Source organism: Rhyacophila brunnea, unplaced genomic scaffold (genome assembly GCF_057557595.1).
Source record: "Rhyacophila brunnea isolate RB1 unplaced genomic scaffold, BYU_Rbru_1.0 scaffold_5, whole genome shotgun sequence".
NCBI lineage: Eukaryota > Metazoa > Arthropoda > Insecta > Trichoptera > Rhyacophilidae > Rhyacophila > Rhyacophila brunnea.
In genome coordinates this window covers 15,813,746-15,827,060 of record NW_028233170.1, presented here as the reverse complement: position 1 = coordinate 15,827,060, position 13,315 = coordinate 15,813,746, and the positions used below count along the sequence as shown (strand labels likewise).

At 28.7% G+C, this 13,315-nt stretch overlaps 1 protein-coding gene across 2 annotated transcripts in view; it reads left to right on the top strand.

Moving 5' to 3' along the window:
• LOC147066095 (trissin receptor-like) overlaps positions 1 to 13,315 on the top strand; it is a 345,308-nt gene that overhangs the window by 292,616 nt on the left and 39,377 nt on the right. Inside the window, exon 1 of one of the 2 annotated variants that reach the window (XM_085955487.1) lies at positions 7,337 to 7,646. The exons of the other annotated variant lie outside the window; for it this stretch is intronic. The gene's annotated coding sequence lies outside the window, so the exon portion shown is untranslated. Of the gene's footprint in view, positions 1 to 7,336; positions 7,647 to 13,315 lie in introns of those variants that run through there. 2 annotated transcript variants of the gene reach the window in all.

Below are 13,315 nucleotides of genomic sequence, written 5' to 3'. Positions count from 1 at the left end.
ATAAAACAGAATTAACTGAAAATTAATTCAATTATACTTAATGATGGCTAAAAGTATTTAAAAAATGCATTGGCATCGTGTTCTAATATATTCTAAAAATTTCAAATGTCTAGCTAGACGGAAAGTTAGTTAAAAATCGATTTCAAGATTTTTACCGGACAAACAACTACCGGACTAATAAGAATACGAGCTAATAAAATTGTTGTACTATTTAAAAATAGTTATATTCTATTAATTTATTTCAAAATATGAATGATAGCGTATAGGTTTATATTTTAAATAAAAAACATAGCAAACGTTCAAAGCTTTAAAAAAATGTAAGTACAATTTATTTTAGGAAAGTGGTTTTATCAAAATTTTAAATGATTAATAATGTCTTATAATGCATTAACTTGTTCAGTAAATACGGTATTTTATTATATAATATTCGTATTTTATGTTTATAATACCTACTTTGGAAAAAAATGTATTGTTTTTGTTTTAAAAGAATACTTCATTTGCACAAAAAAAATTAATTAGCTTGGCTTGTAATTAGAACTGTAGGTACATTTATTTTTTACCTGCTTAAACAACTTGTTTCCCTCTCATTTTTTTTGGCTACCGCAGTACTGTTAGTAAGCTTTTCCTTTAAATTTTTTACCTTTCGATGATTTTATTTTGCTTCGATTTTTTTTTACATTACTAGAAACACAACGCCGTGTTGAGTTTTTTGTTCTACGGTTCGTGTTGTGGGCATACAAAAGCTGTCACGCCAACAAAATAGCATGCCTGAAACACACTTCCGATTTAAATATCCATTTAGCCATTTAAGCGTCAATTACATTGAGCTTTTTTATGAGCTGATTATTGGCAAATTTAAAAGCGGGCGGTTCAGCTACTGCGATTTCATGATTACACACAAAATTTTCCATTCGCTGATAAGCCACAAGCCAGCGAGCGATTTTGACGGAACGTAGTTCGTTTTTTTGCCGGGAGGTCGCTACGCTCCATAATAATGTTTCCATTAAACGTCAAAAAGGTAAATTTCAAAATGAGTAGTTCGTTTTTCCACCACCATCGCTCTACTGCGCAGACGCGATACGCCCACAAGCCGGCGTGTAGCTTATAAAGTTGACCGGCTTTCAACTTTTCTCGGTGGAGTGTTTACAACCTGCTTATTAGCTTGTTCGATGATTACACTGGGCGAATTTACAGGCAGATTATAAATTTGCCAATAATCAGCTCGTAAAAAAGCTCAATGTAATTGACGCTTTACCTTATTTACGTCAGAAATAACTCTAAAGCTGTTTAAACATTTTTTAGAGAAATACTATAATAACATTGGAAAGTAATTATGAATGAAATTTTAATTTATCAATAAAGATACGAGAAAGGTTAAATTAAAAATTGAGCATAATTATAATTTTTCACCGAATATAAAATCAAAATACGCATATAATGATAGAAAAAATCACATATTAATTTGACTCAGCTGCAGAATTCCAAGCGCACGATGCATTCAATAAAATAATAAATACATTTTATGACATTTAAAACGACCCATCGAATATTTAAGTAAAATAAAAAAAAATTTCCAACCAAACATTTCAAATTAAAATTTTATTTATTGTTTGTTTACATGTAGTCAACATTACACATTATTGATTTAAGACGTTCACAACATGACATTTAAAAACAAAAAAATATTATATAAAAGTTATCAAATAGTAGAAAAGAGTAAATACAATAAAAAAGATACAAGGAAGTCCACCGAATGAGCCAAGCAAACCTATTTTATGAATTTATAAAACAATGCCCACCTATACTCATCCTCGTGCAGGTGGAATTAGTCAGTATCTGAAGTGATTTGGTTGAACAGAGTTATTGCCCTCCCAATTGGCATTACCAATGGCAGGTTAATTCTGCACCTTGGGAGAATAAACAACTGATGCTTCTTATTTCTTAGACAGTTATCAGGGACACACAGGTCAATACTACCAAGAATGGTAGAGTTCTCATTTTTACCGCGTATAAGTCGGAAAAAATGCGCGGCCATAGAAAAAATTGTGCCATATCAAAATTGGCCATCAAGATCATGTCTTATTATATATAGTTATTTATGGTATTGAAATGGTTCTTAAAAAGAAAAATTAGTCAAGATTAATGCCTTTAACAAGTGGTGTTCGATTTACATGGATTTCAAAGAAATAAATGTCTCTATTCTGGAAAATAAAAATTGAAAGGTCGACTCTCTAAATGTGTATGCTAAGAGTTCGGCAGTTTTTTGGCCATATAGCCTGAAGGGGATACAATACTTTAGTCACCCATCGTTAACAAAGATATTGTAAGCAGATACATAAGAGTGGGGATTGCAATACCGAATGAATAATCAATACCGGTATTTCTTATCGAATACTGGTTTTAATACCGGTATTCGTCAAAATATTATTGAAAAAAGAAGTACATACCTATGAATAAATATAATTATTACAATTTATTTAAAACACCATTTTATCGAAACCTAATAAAGTACCTACCATGACCTTTAGAACTGCATTTTTTTACAAATACTAGAAGTATCGGTTACAATAAATGGAAATATTTGCCATTAATGTTTTCTTTTTCGGAATATGTTAATTCATCGCGACAATCCTATAAGTATATTTGAGGGATTTTGTTTTAATATTATTTGACTTTTATTGGTTTCCGGTCAATATATTTGCGTTTAGGCAGGATGAAACTTAATTTAATATAGAATGCAGTATGAAGTAATGAAAAAATAGCATATACGTGTATGCTTTCTTAATACGAGGGTGGGTCAATAAGTCCTTAGAAAAGCCGACAGGTGGCGCGACTAGTACTGTAAGCGGTTTGTTTTCATGCAGCGGCACTACCGATTCAGTATGCTGCGAAGTTTCAATCAGATTGGTCGGGTTGTTGTGTGTTTCTCGTACATTAAAAAAAAAATTTGCTTGTGGAAAATGGAAAAATGGAAAATGGAGAAAATTGAGTTTAGAGCTGTTATTAAACATTTTAATATAAAAGGGTTAACAGCAAAGGAAATAAAAAATGAGTTGGATTTAGTTCACGGCATATCTGCTCCTTCACTTGCAACTATTTATAACTGGTTAAATGAATTTAAACGTGGTCGTACATCAACAAAGGATGAACCACGCTCAGGACGTCTTGTAGAGGTGACTACACCAGAAATGATCAATAAAATCTACGATATGGTGTTAAATGACCGAAGATTAAAGTTGAGTGAGATAATTGAGGTTACAGGGATCTCAAAAGGTAGCGTCATTTCTATTTTACATGACAAATTGGGCATGAAAAATATTTCTGCAAGATGGGTGCCGCGTTTGCTCACAGTCGACAATAAACGCAATAGGTTGGTGGCCTCTAAAGCCCTGTTGTCGCTCATGCAACGCAATCCGGATGAATTTTTTCGTCGCTTTGTGACTGTAGATGAAACATGGATACACCACTATACTCCCGAGACGAAAGAACAGTCAAAGCTGTGGATTGCGAAGGCAAACCATGACCAAAGAAGGCGAAAACCGTAAAATCAGCTGGTAAGGTTATGGCTACTGTATTTTGGGATGCACGTGGAATTATTTTCGTTGACTATTTGGAAAAAGGAAAAACAATAACAGGGGATTATTATGCATCTTTATTGGACCAGCTAAAAAACAAAATTGAAGAAAAACGGCCTCATTTAAACAGGAAAAAAATCCTCTTTCATCAAGACAATGCCCGTGTTCACACATGTTTACGATCAATGGCTAAAATTGAAGAATTGAAGTTCGAATTGGTCGACCACCCACCGTATTCGCCAGATTTAGCCCCCAGTGACTTTTTCCTTTTCCCAAACTTAAAAAAATGGCTAAGTGGACAACGTTTTTTTTCAAATGAAGAAGTCATCGATCGGACAAATGCTTATTTTGAGGACCTTCCGAAAACTTATTTTTCTGACGGTTTAAAAAAAATGAGAAACGTCTTACCAAGTGTATTGAGCTCCAAGAAGATTATGTTGAGAAATAAAAAAAAATACAAATATAAAAACTGTTTTAATGCTTTTTTTCTAAGGAATTATTGACCCACCCTCGTACCTTTTTTATATTTTCATAATTTTTTAAATTTCTCATACCTCAGAAACAGTAAATTGTGATATGCAAGAAAATACATATTAGTAGGATTCAATTATTATATTATTACTGATATTATCAATTCAAATAAATGTTTTCAATATAAAAAAATATTATCTTCCTATAACAATTAATATATATATACATTATATTAGAAATATTTGAATGGGATTTGAATACACATACATATCGTTAGATTTTTGAGAAAAGGATTTTACAGTAAACCCAAGTAGTTCGGCAGTAAAAAAAATTTACGCGTATTTGAATCTCACTTGGTCCAAGATTTTTTTCTATGATATTTTAATATGTATGTTTCTTGGGCTTTTCGTGGTTATTTATTATCGGTATAAGATAAATAAATGATTAAATTAATAAGTTAAATTAATAAATAATTTGGTTTTTTCATATGTCGAATGACATATTATTTTTTTGAAGCAAATATTCGTTGGTAACTACTTTATCGCTAACATTAACGTTTTAATATGGTAATTTGAAGGTATTAATTACATAGCTACTTTGCTATTAGTTAACAGCAGAGATATTCTTTCACTATTGACTAAAACAGCGTGGTTTAATATCGCATTTTAAAAAAATATATTTATCTTTCAAAACGAAAAAAAACTACCAAGTGTAATATGTTTAGGTCTATTTTATGTATTAAATGTAGCATATTATTAGCTCTTAAACGTAGAAATTTGTATTTGATTAGTGTAAAACCTTTCAATATTCAATATCAATGTTGTATATTATCAAACAATAATAAAAACAAGCATCTTATTTAATACAAAAAAATGTAACTATATGACTAACACTTCTTGTTAATAATTGTCTATTTTCCGTATTGTTTAGTTTCACTTGAAATTATAGTCACGGACGGCTACAGAGTTTTCGGATTAGTGGCTAAAAATAAATGCGACAAATTGTGGGATTAAAGATTTCTTTGAGAACGAGATTCGGTAGCTTATAAGTATAAAAGGTAACATAATAAACTTGACAATCGACTACCATAGAAGCAAATGAAATGTTGCTCAAAATAGCACCGAATGGTATTTGATTTAATTAAAATTGAACTATTTTTTGAAAAGGGTTGCACAATATTATAAAATTAAAACCAATGTTTATATATAACCGGTTACCTCATTTTTTAAATAATATAGCAATGGTATAATAACAATATGCAATGGGCTGGACATTTTGCTCGGCGAGTGGACAAATTCCGTCATACAATGGTACCCAAGGGGCACTAAATGCCCACGAGGATGCCTTAAAATCCGCTGGATAGACGAACTCATAAAGTTTGATGGATGTACGTGGTAGCAAAAAACTAGAGACCGAGATAAATTTAGGGAGCTATGGGGCGGCCTTCATAAAGCAGTGGATTGAATCTAATCCAGCTGATGATCATGATGATCGCAATGGTAATTTAAAAAATAAAATTTAGTTGTTTACTGATTATTTATAATAAAATCAAAACTTACTTTGTAAGATTGTATATGAAGAAATTGAATGGTACCTGAAATACATTCCTTATATACTCTACAATCATGGTTTATCCGGTGTTTTGCTTTAAATCGAAGAATGATTTCTCTTTTAAGGCATTTCTTTTTTCTTCTTTGGAGGTTCATTTATAATCCATCTATCCTGGCAAGTATTAATTTTCACATTCCTGCCAATATCACTCGTAACTATTCAATATTCATAATACCTCGTCGTAGGACAGATGTTATATTTCATTATGTTGTATATCGTGCGATTCTAATTGATAATTGAATGTTGATTTTTTTTTAAACTATGTTATAATGTTCGTGGACGTGTTTATATGTTAAATTTATAATTGTTTTTATTTTACTTTTTTTATTGTTTTACTTTAACGTTATGTAAGAACTTGATTTCTTTTTTTTACTTTGGTTGTTAATTGTCATTCATTTTATGACCATTTATAATATCATTCCATTTATAATTTTGTATTATATTTTATGATTTATTATAGCGCATTAGTCAATTGCTTTAATACCGTTATAGTATTTTATAAATAAATAAATTGGTATACTAAAATCATTTTAGACATTAGTAGCATCTTGAATGTAAGATGGCGGCCGCTCTAGATATTGAAAAGAAAAATCAATCATAAGTCCTTTTACATGTGTTAAATAGAATAGAGATTTAAAAAATACCAATTTGTAAGGGCAAGTACCCAATAATGTCAACTGTTATTCACAAATATCTACCAGATACGATAATAAAAGAAACAAAACTCCATGGATTTAAAAAAAAAAAAAAAAACAGGTTATAACTATCAACATTGTTTTCACGAGAAAAAAAATGAAAAAACTTTATTATTCGACAACTGATAAATTAGTTATACGCCCAAAAATAATACAGGTACGATATTTGATCAGCATTTAAATATTGTAGGTTATTTTATCGGTGAGATAATACAAGGCATAAAAGCCTATCATTAAAAAACAAAAAGGTTAAAGCAAACCTGATACATTTTTATGAAAATTGATGAGTTGTTTGCGGTGTCAAAATACTTAAATTTTACATCAGATGAAAAAATGGTAGATCTGCCAAAGAACAACGGTAATTTGGCAACGCTGCAAGTACCGTATTTAAACATAAAATCGCTTGAAGTTTGAATATATTCCACTTGCGTAAGCACATATTTCAATGGACACCATTTTATAAATGTAATAAAATGTGTATGTATAAAATTATGTTGTGTAGGTATCTCACTTGGTGTACTTAAATATACTTATACATAATTTTACAAACATTGTATTATATACGTTTGTTTAATAATTTTGAATGATTACCAATATTAATAAATAAATAAATTTCAAAATACCTAGTAAGGACTTGATATCTCGAAAAGTTAAGTATTATTTTCTGTATACCTTTAACGTTATTATAAGCATAGTAAAATTTCGTGTAATATACAGTCATATTAATAGAGTGTAAGATTTGTATTTAAAAGTTTTCCGATATATTATACATATTAATAATAAATATATACGTGTATGCCTGAGTTATTTTATTTGGTCAATATTGTTCTAACTTCTTATGTATTTATGAGTACCTAGTGCATTTGTTTATTGCAACCATATACGAAGTTCGAATGTTATTTAGAGGCAGCATTTGGTTTTATAGGGTATGGATCGACGCTGAGGTGCTGCTGTGGACGCCTCAGTTATGAATTGGCGTCGCGACGGTAAACACGACAACCAGCGCGCTCTGTTAGAAAATTTTCGAATTTATTCTGCGCATGCCAAACGGGGCCGAAAACCATAAATTATAAGTGAAACAAATGTCTATAATCATATAAACAAAATAACTAATAGTTTTAAAATAATTTTTAATCAAAAATATATCGTCAATATTATTTTTTAAGTTTAATTTGTTTTGTGAATTATAAAATATATTTTTATAATAAATTAACTGAACCTAAACTATTGACATTATGCAAAGTTTTTGTTGTTATTTATATAAATAAAATAGAACTACAATTATTATTCGAAGGTATGTATTACAATATAATTTTAAACAATTTCATGACATAATTTGATGTATTTCATGAATTAAATTATCAATATTAAAATATTAGAAAAGATTTCGATGTCTCTATATAGGTAATTCATCTCAATGAAATATAACTATGTCCTTGTGATATTAATTTTCTCATTATTGATCTAATTAATAAATTAATGGTGAAATAATCTTTAAAGGGTTAATTCCCAAAAAGTTTTTATCATACGTATAATAAAACTGTTTTAATACAAGTTTTAGTTTTGGGGTAAGTTTTTTTCTCACTCTCATGACAGAATTGATTGATGTTTGTAGGGTTGATAAAAGTGTTTGTGAGACATTATACGTATAATGTGATGTTATTAATATATTAAAATAACAATTAGCAGTATTATTAAACTATATTTTTATCTAACGAGTTAAACAAATAAAGAGTTTTTATATCTTTATCGATGCGACTCTCGACTTACTACTGGATGAAGGTCTCTACCTAATTTGCCTATTTTTTCAATTTAATTGCCACGTACTTATAATATGTACTTGATTATCTGATGGATTCAGCATGTCTTAGTATTTTATATACTTTTAATCATCATGCTATTTTATCAAAATTTATTTATTTTTAATTTTATAATATTACTAATCGTATTCTTATTTTATTAAACATTTTTGTTGAATTTAATTTTTTAATTTTTTTATATTGCGCACCAGTATTTTCTTCTTTCTGTGCTATATTATCTATTATTGGATGTCGGCGATGATTTTCGGCTATCTTTTCCCAAACAGAGGTGTATTGCTGATCACAAACCAGTCTATGAGATTCTTGTACTAGGACGATATTCGTCTGTTGGGGCCTCGCTTCCCAAAATCATCCCTTGAATAATAAGTTTTATCTTTTTTTAAATTTCATTAAACCTAAATATAAAATATTATCTTGTTTGTTAAAACCGTTAATACTGGAATACAGAATACAACAATTTTTAAATTTGTTAGCAAGGGAAATTGCCCAATTATTATTCCACTATCGTCAAAAGATTAGTGGCGTAGCTAAAAATATTTTTTATAAGTGCAAAAATAGTTCAAGTCATCACCCAAAACATATTTAAACACTCACTACAATATATATGTGTTTGTTATGAGAGAAACAGTTTTATTTCTAATCTTAATAATGTATAGCGTTTTGATTAGGTATATGACGAATAATAAAATACGATAAGATCAGCCGGCAATGGCAATAATAGCACATATTGAACACATTGTTCGAGGTATTCGGATAATTAATTTATTTATTTATTAAAAATAACAGAATATAAAGAAAGTAAAAAGAGCATATAAGTATAAAAAGTACTAAGGTATCAATGACAAGAAATATAATTTGATTGATTTCCAGACTCGTCCTTTTTTCGTTCATATAAATGACCCGCTCATGTTGAATGAGCGCTAACGTGTCAGCTTATAAAAGCTTGCATTCACTAATAGACTTAGCAAATGGCTAACATCCATTCCTCGCAAAACAAAAGTCTGTTGCGAAACCTCTTCGTATGGCGGCCAATATACAAGTCTGGTTGTAAATCCAGTTTTAAAAAATCAAAATAAAATGATACATTTTTATAATTATTAATTACCCATGACAATTTTCTAATACTCGACCAATATTCACAGATGTTTTCGTATTAGGTTTACAATTCTCTAAATATGTTAGAACTTAATTTTAGTTTTATAAATATCGATATTGTTATGAATAAACTATTAATAATAATGAAACGTTTAAAAAATCACACCAATTAAGTTTTAGCGATTAACGTAAACAAAAATATTATTTTAATAAAATCGAGGTAAAATTAATAAGTAGAATAATATTGTGTATACTAAATATATAAAAAAAATGAATTGACTAATATGTAAGAGTTTATTTAAATTGTTTTAGAACGATATACTTTTTCTTAAAGACAACGAATATTTTTATTTTTCTGTGAATGTTGCAAACCTCAGTTAAGCTGTAAATTATTTCCAAATTGTAACAATTAAGATTGTTTTTCTTGACTATTAGAGGTTTAATAGAATTTCTCCAACGTACTATAATTTAAAATACTTATATAAGAATTATTGCACTGATGTTTTTTATTTCATTTATTTTCTAGTGCAACTGAAAACGAATTTATGTTTTCATTTCATTTCGTAACTGATTATGTGTTGATTTTTTTAATTAGAAAGACTAATTACTTTTTAAATTGAAAGCGAAAGAAATATTGTTGCTGTAAATTAAAAATAATAATATTTAATATTTCATGCAGGTAATCTTGTTTGTTATGATATTATGATTCATTTATAAAATGCCTTAGGTTCAATAACAATCCTGTTCAAAATTATAATTTTATGAAAATTGCAAGTGTTTAAACTAAATTGTGTTTTTATTACGTTTTTATTAGCTCGTATTCTTGTTTGTCCAGTACAGATTTTTTCTTGTTTGCCCAAGATTTATATTGGACGATTGAAGATTTTTAACTAACTTTCCGACTAGCTAGACATTTGAAACTTTTAGAATATATCAGAACACGATGACAATGCATTCTTTTAATACTTTTAGCCATTTTGAAGCAGAATTGAATTCATTTTCAGTTAATTCTGTTTTGTATGGAAAGTTATTACCGGAAGAAATTTGTAGAAAGTAAAACATTATTATTAGTTGCTAAGGGGGTCCTAGCAACTAAATTATTAATATATACGTGCGTTACTATAGAAATCAATATGAAATTTCAAAATAACATTTCAGTATTCTATATTTATTCAGTATTTCTATCAAATACAAAAAAAGTGTTTATTAAAACATGTAATTATTTGTTTATTATCTTTCATAGAATATGACATTTTAATAAATTATAATTTGCTATTTAATAAATGTTTAAAACAAATATTTATTTTCAATATAAACCATCAAATTACTCTATTTGTTATATCAAAGAATCTGAGTATTGAGCAACTACAGTGTGCAGCACGTAGATTAATATTATATCGAATATACATAACTTGAAAACACTTCAGATATACTCACAAGAAAAAATCACATTTGAATAAAATACGATGCTCGACGGGATTTTAATCCGTATATCTACATAAAATTGTTAGCAAGTTCAAGTAGACATTTTAATTAAATATTTGGCGAGAGCCGGACCTCGGTTAGTCATTAAATTAATTAATATTAAAAACCTATACGCAATAATAATGCAATTTGATACACTTTTCATGTAAGACATACTAGTTTAAATTATCGCAATTAGGTAGAAGGCTCGTAGCATAATTGGTTAAACCATATTGGCGCGATACCATTGGATATACGGGCTTAAATCCCGTCGAGCATTCTATTTGGTTTATTAATCTCATATCGTTGTTTCTAACAGACTTTCCTATCAGGTGATGCAATTTTTTCTTTTTAATATTACATATTATTTCTGAATAAACTATTTATCCGTATTGAATCATTCAAAAGTATCTATTGTATTTTTTAACTATTTTGGCTTAAAATTACAGTATATTTACGAGTACCTTATTTATTTTACATTTTACTCGGAGCAATAATATAGTATACATACTGGAATCATTCTGCAGTGTAGGTACATGGATACGATAAAACCAATACGCAGTTGCAAATATTGAAACAGGCATTATAGCAAACAATACCAATATAGGTAACTACTGCTTTTGTTGTAAGTACACATGGTGTCACTGTAGAATAATTTAAGTTCACTATATTATATTACAGTACCACTATTTCATTAATTGAATCACTTATAATTAAAAGAACATAAGCCACAAAATTCAAAATTTCGGAATATATTCTAAAAAATTATTTTCAATAAATATCTAGCATTCTAGATTAAATCACTTCAGCTAAACATATCTTTAGTATAAAACCAAGCAAATAAGTCACAACACAAGTCCTGGACTCGACTATTTATTGGAATTCCTGTAAAACATACATTTTGTTTGCGGGATGGCATAATTCCAGAAACAATGCCTACTTCTAAGGCCTATCCTCTAGGTTATGTACAAATACACAAGAAAATAAAATAATGACATAAAAAGCTTAATGAAACATATTGATTCAACAGTATTTGATTTTTACAGTGAAATAATCAACTGAAAAACGATAAAAAGTGAAGAAAGACACGAAATCGAAGTTTTAGATTAAATGTGTTACCAAATTTATTAAAAATGATAGTAAAAGTAGTTTTTCTAGATATGTAGGTAAAATTAATGTTTTTATTTTAGTATATTTTTGCTTGATAATTAAAAAACCTTATGTCTGGCATTTTTAAACAGCTCATTTATAGTAGATAATTAGTTCACAATTTTTTATCATATTTTTAGGGAAATAAACACTTTTCTTTGATTATCTCGGAATATACTTTTTTGGACTTAAGTAGGTATCTTATAAATCGGTGATTCAATTAATAGAATAACTAATTTTTATTTATGTATTTATTTGTTTATTTAATTATTTAATTCATAATTTAAGAATTATTTGGCATTCAGGAATAAATTTGGTTTATCTTGTTTTATAAATGGTTAACAAAATATACATAACCCGAAAATGAGTCAATACATAAAACCCATCATCATCAATCACTAAGTTTTCAAATATACATTATAGAATAATAGTCAGTAAGTCGAAAGTTTTAACAGGATTTAATATAAATCTAAACATTTTCGCTATAAACGAGAATGATTGACATTCCTGTTTTTTTTTAAGTTTTGATAAAATACACGCGGCGAATACAAATATTTATTTCAACATTGGTAGCATGGAATTCATTTTCTTGACAGCTGATGATAAATAAAAATGCTTAATATCAAACCTAGTATATTCAGATGATATACTAATTAAGTTTATAGGCAACCGTTCTGTTTATAAAGAGTTTTTAAGTAGCGATAACATCAAACGCTTTGCTTTACTTTGGTAAAAAAAAAAACATTTTAAGTAGGTATTCAACGCATCACTAGCGAAAAATAAATGATCAGGAGAGCAAATCCGATACGACTGTTGACTGTTTACATATTTACCAGCAATAAATGTTTGCTTATTATTTATAGATAGGCTGGTGCTTTTTATGCTCAGGCGGATGTTTAGATTTTAACACTGTATCCATTATATAAACAAAGCGTAAACCTGTAAAAAGTAATACTAGACAAATTTTCTTACGGCTTGGATGTAATAAAAACTTTAATGAAATCGTGTAAGAATCCGACTGTGCGATGAAACGGAAGACACTGCAATTATCTAGACATGTGAATGGCGCATTGTTTCATTAGATGAGGATTTATAAATTTCTTCCAACGAATTCAATTTCTCATTTTAAAATATTTCTTATCGTTCAAAGTCCTTGAAAAAAATAGTAGTACCACCAGCCAGTGAAAAAGAATGCCTGTTTCAAGGAGGTAAGAGAAGGGCTAGATCAGTCATACTTATGGCACTTGAAGTTGAAATTTGTTTCATTTTCAGTATTTTACAGATATAATTTACTGAGCATAAAAATGATACCCACGACGGCCTCTCGGGTCGTGGGTCGTCGTGGGTGCCAGGTTCAAATCTTCTGCTCGCCTCCTTCCCCATATTATGATCCTATTAGGATTGGACATGATCAGAGCATAAAAATAATTTATTT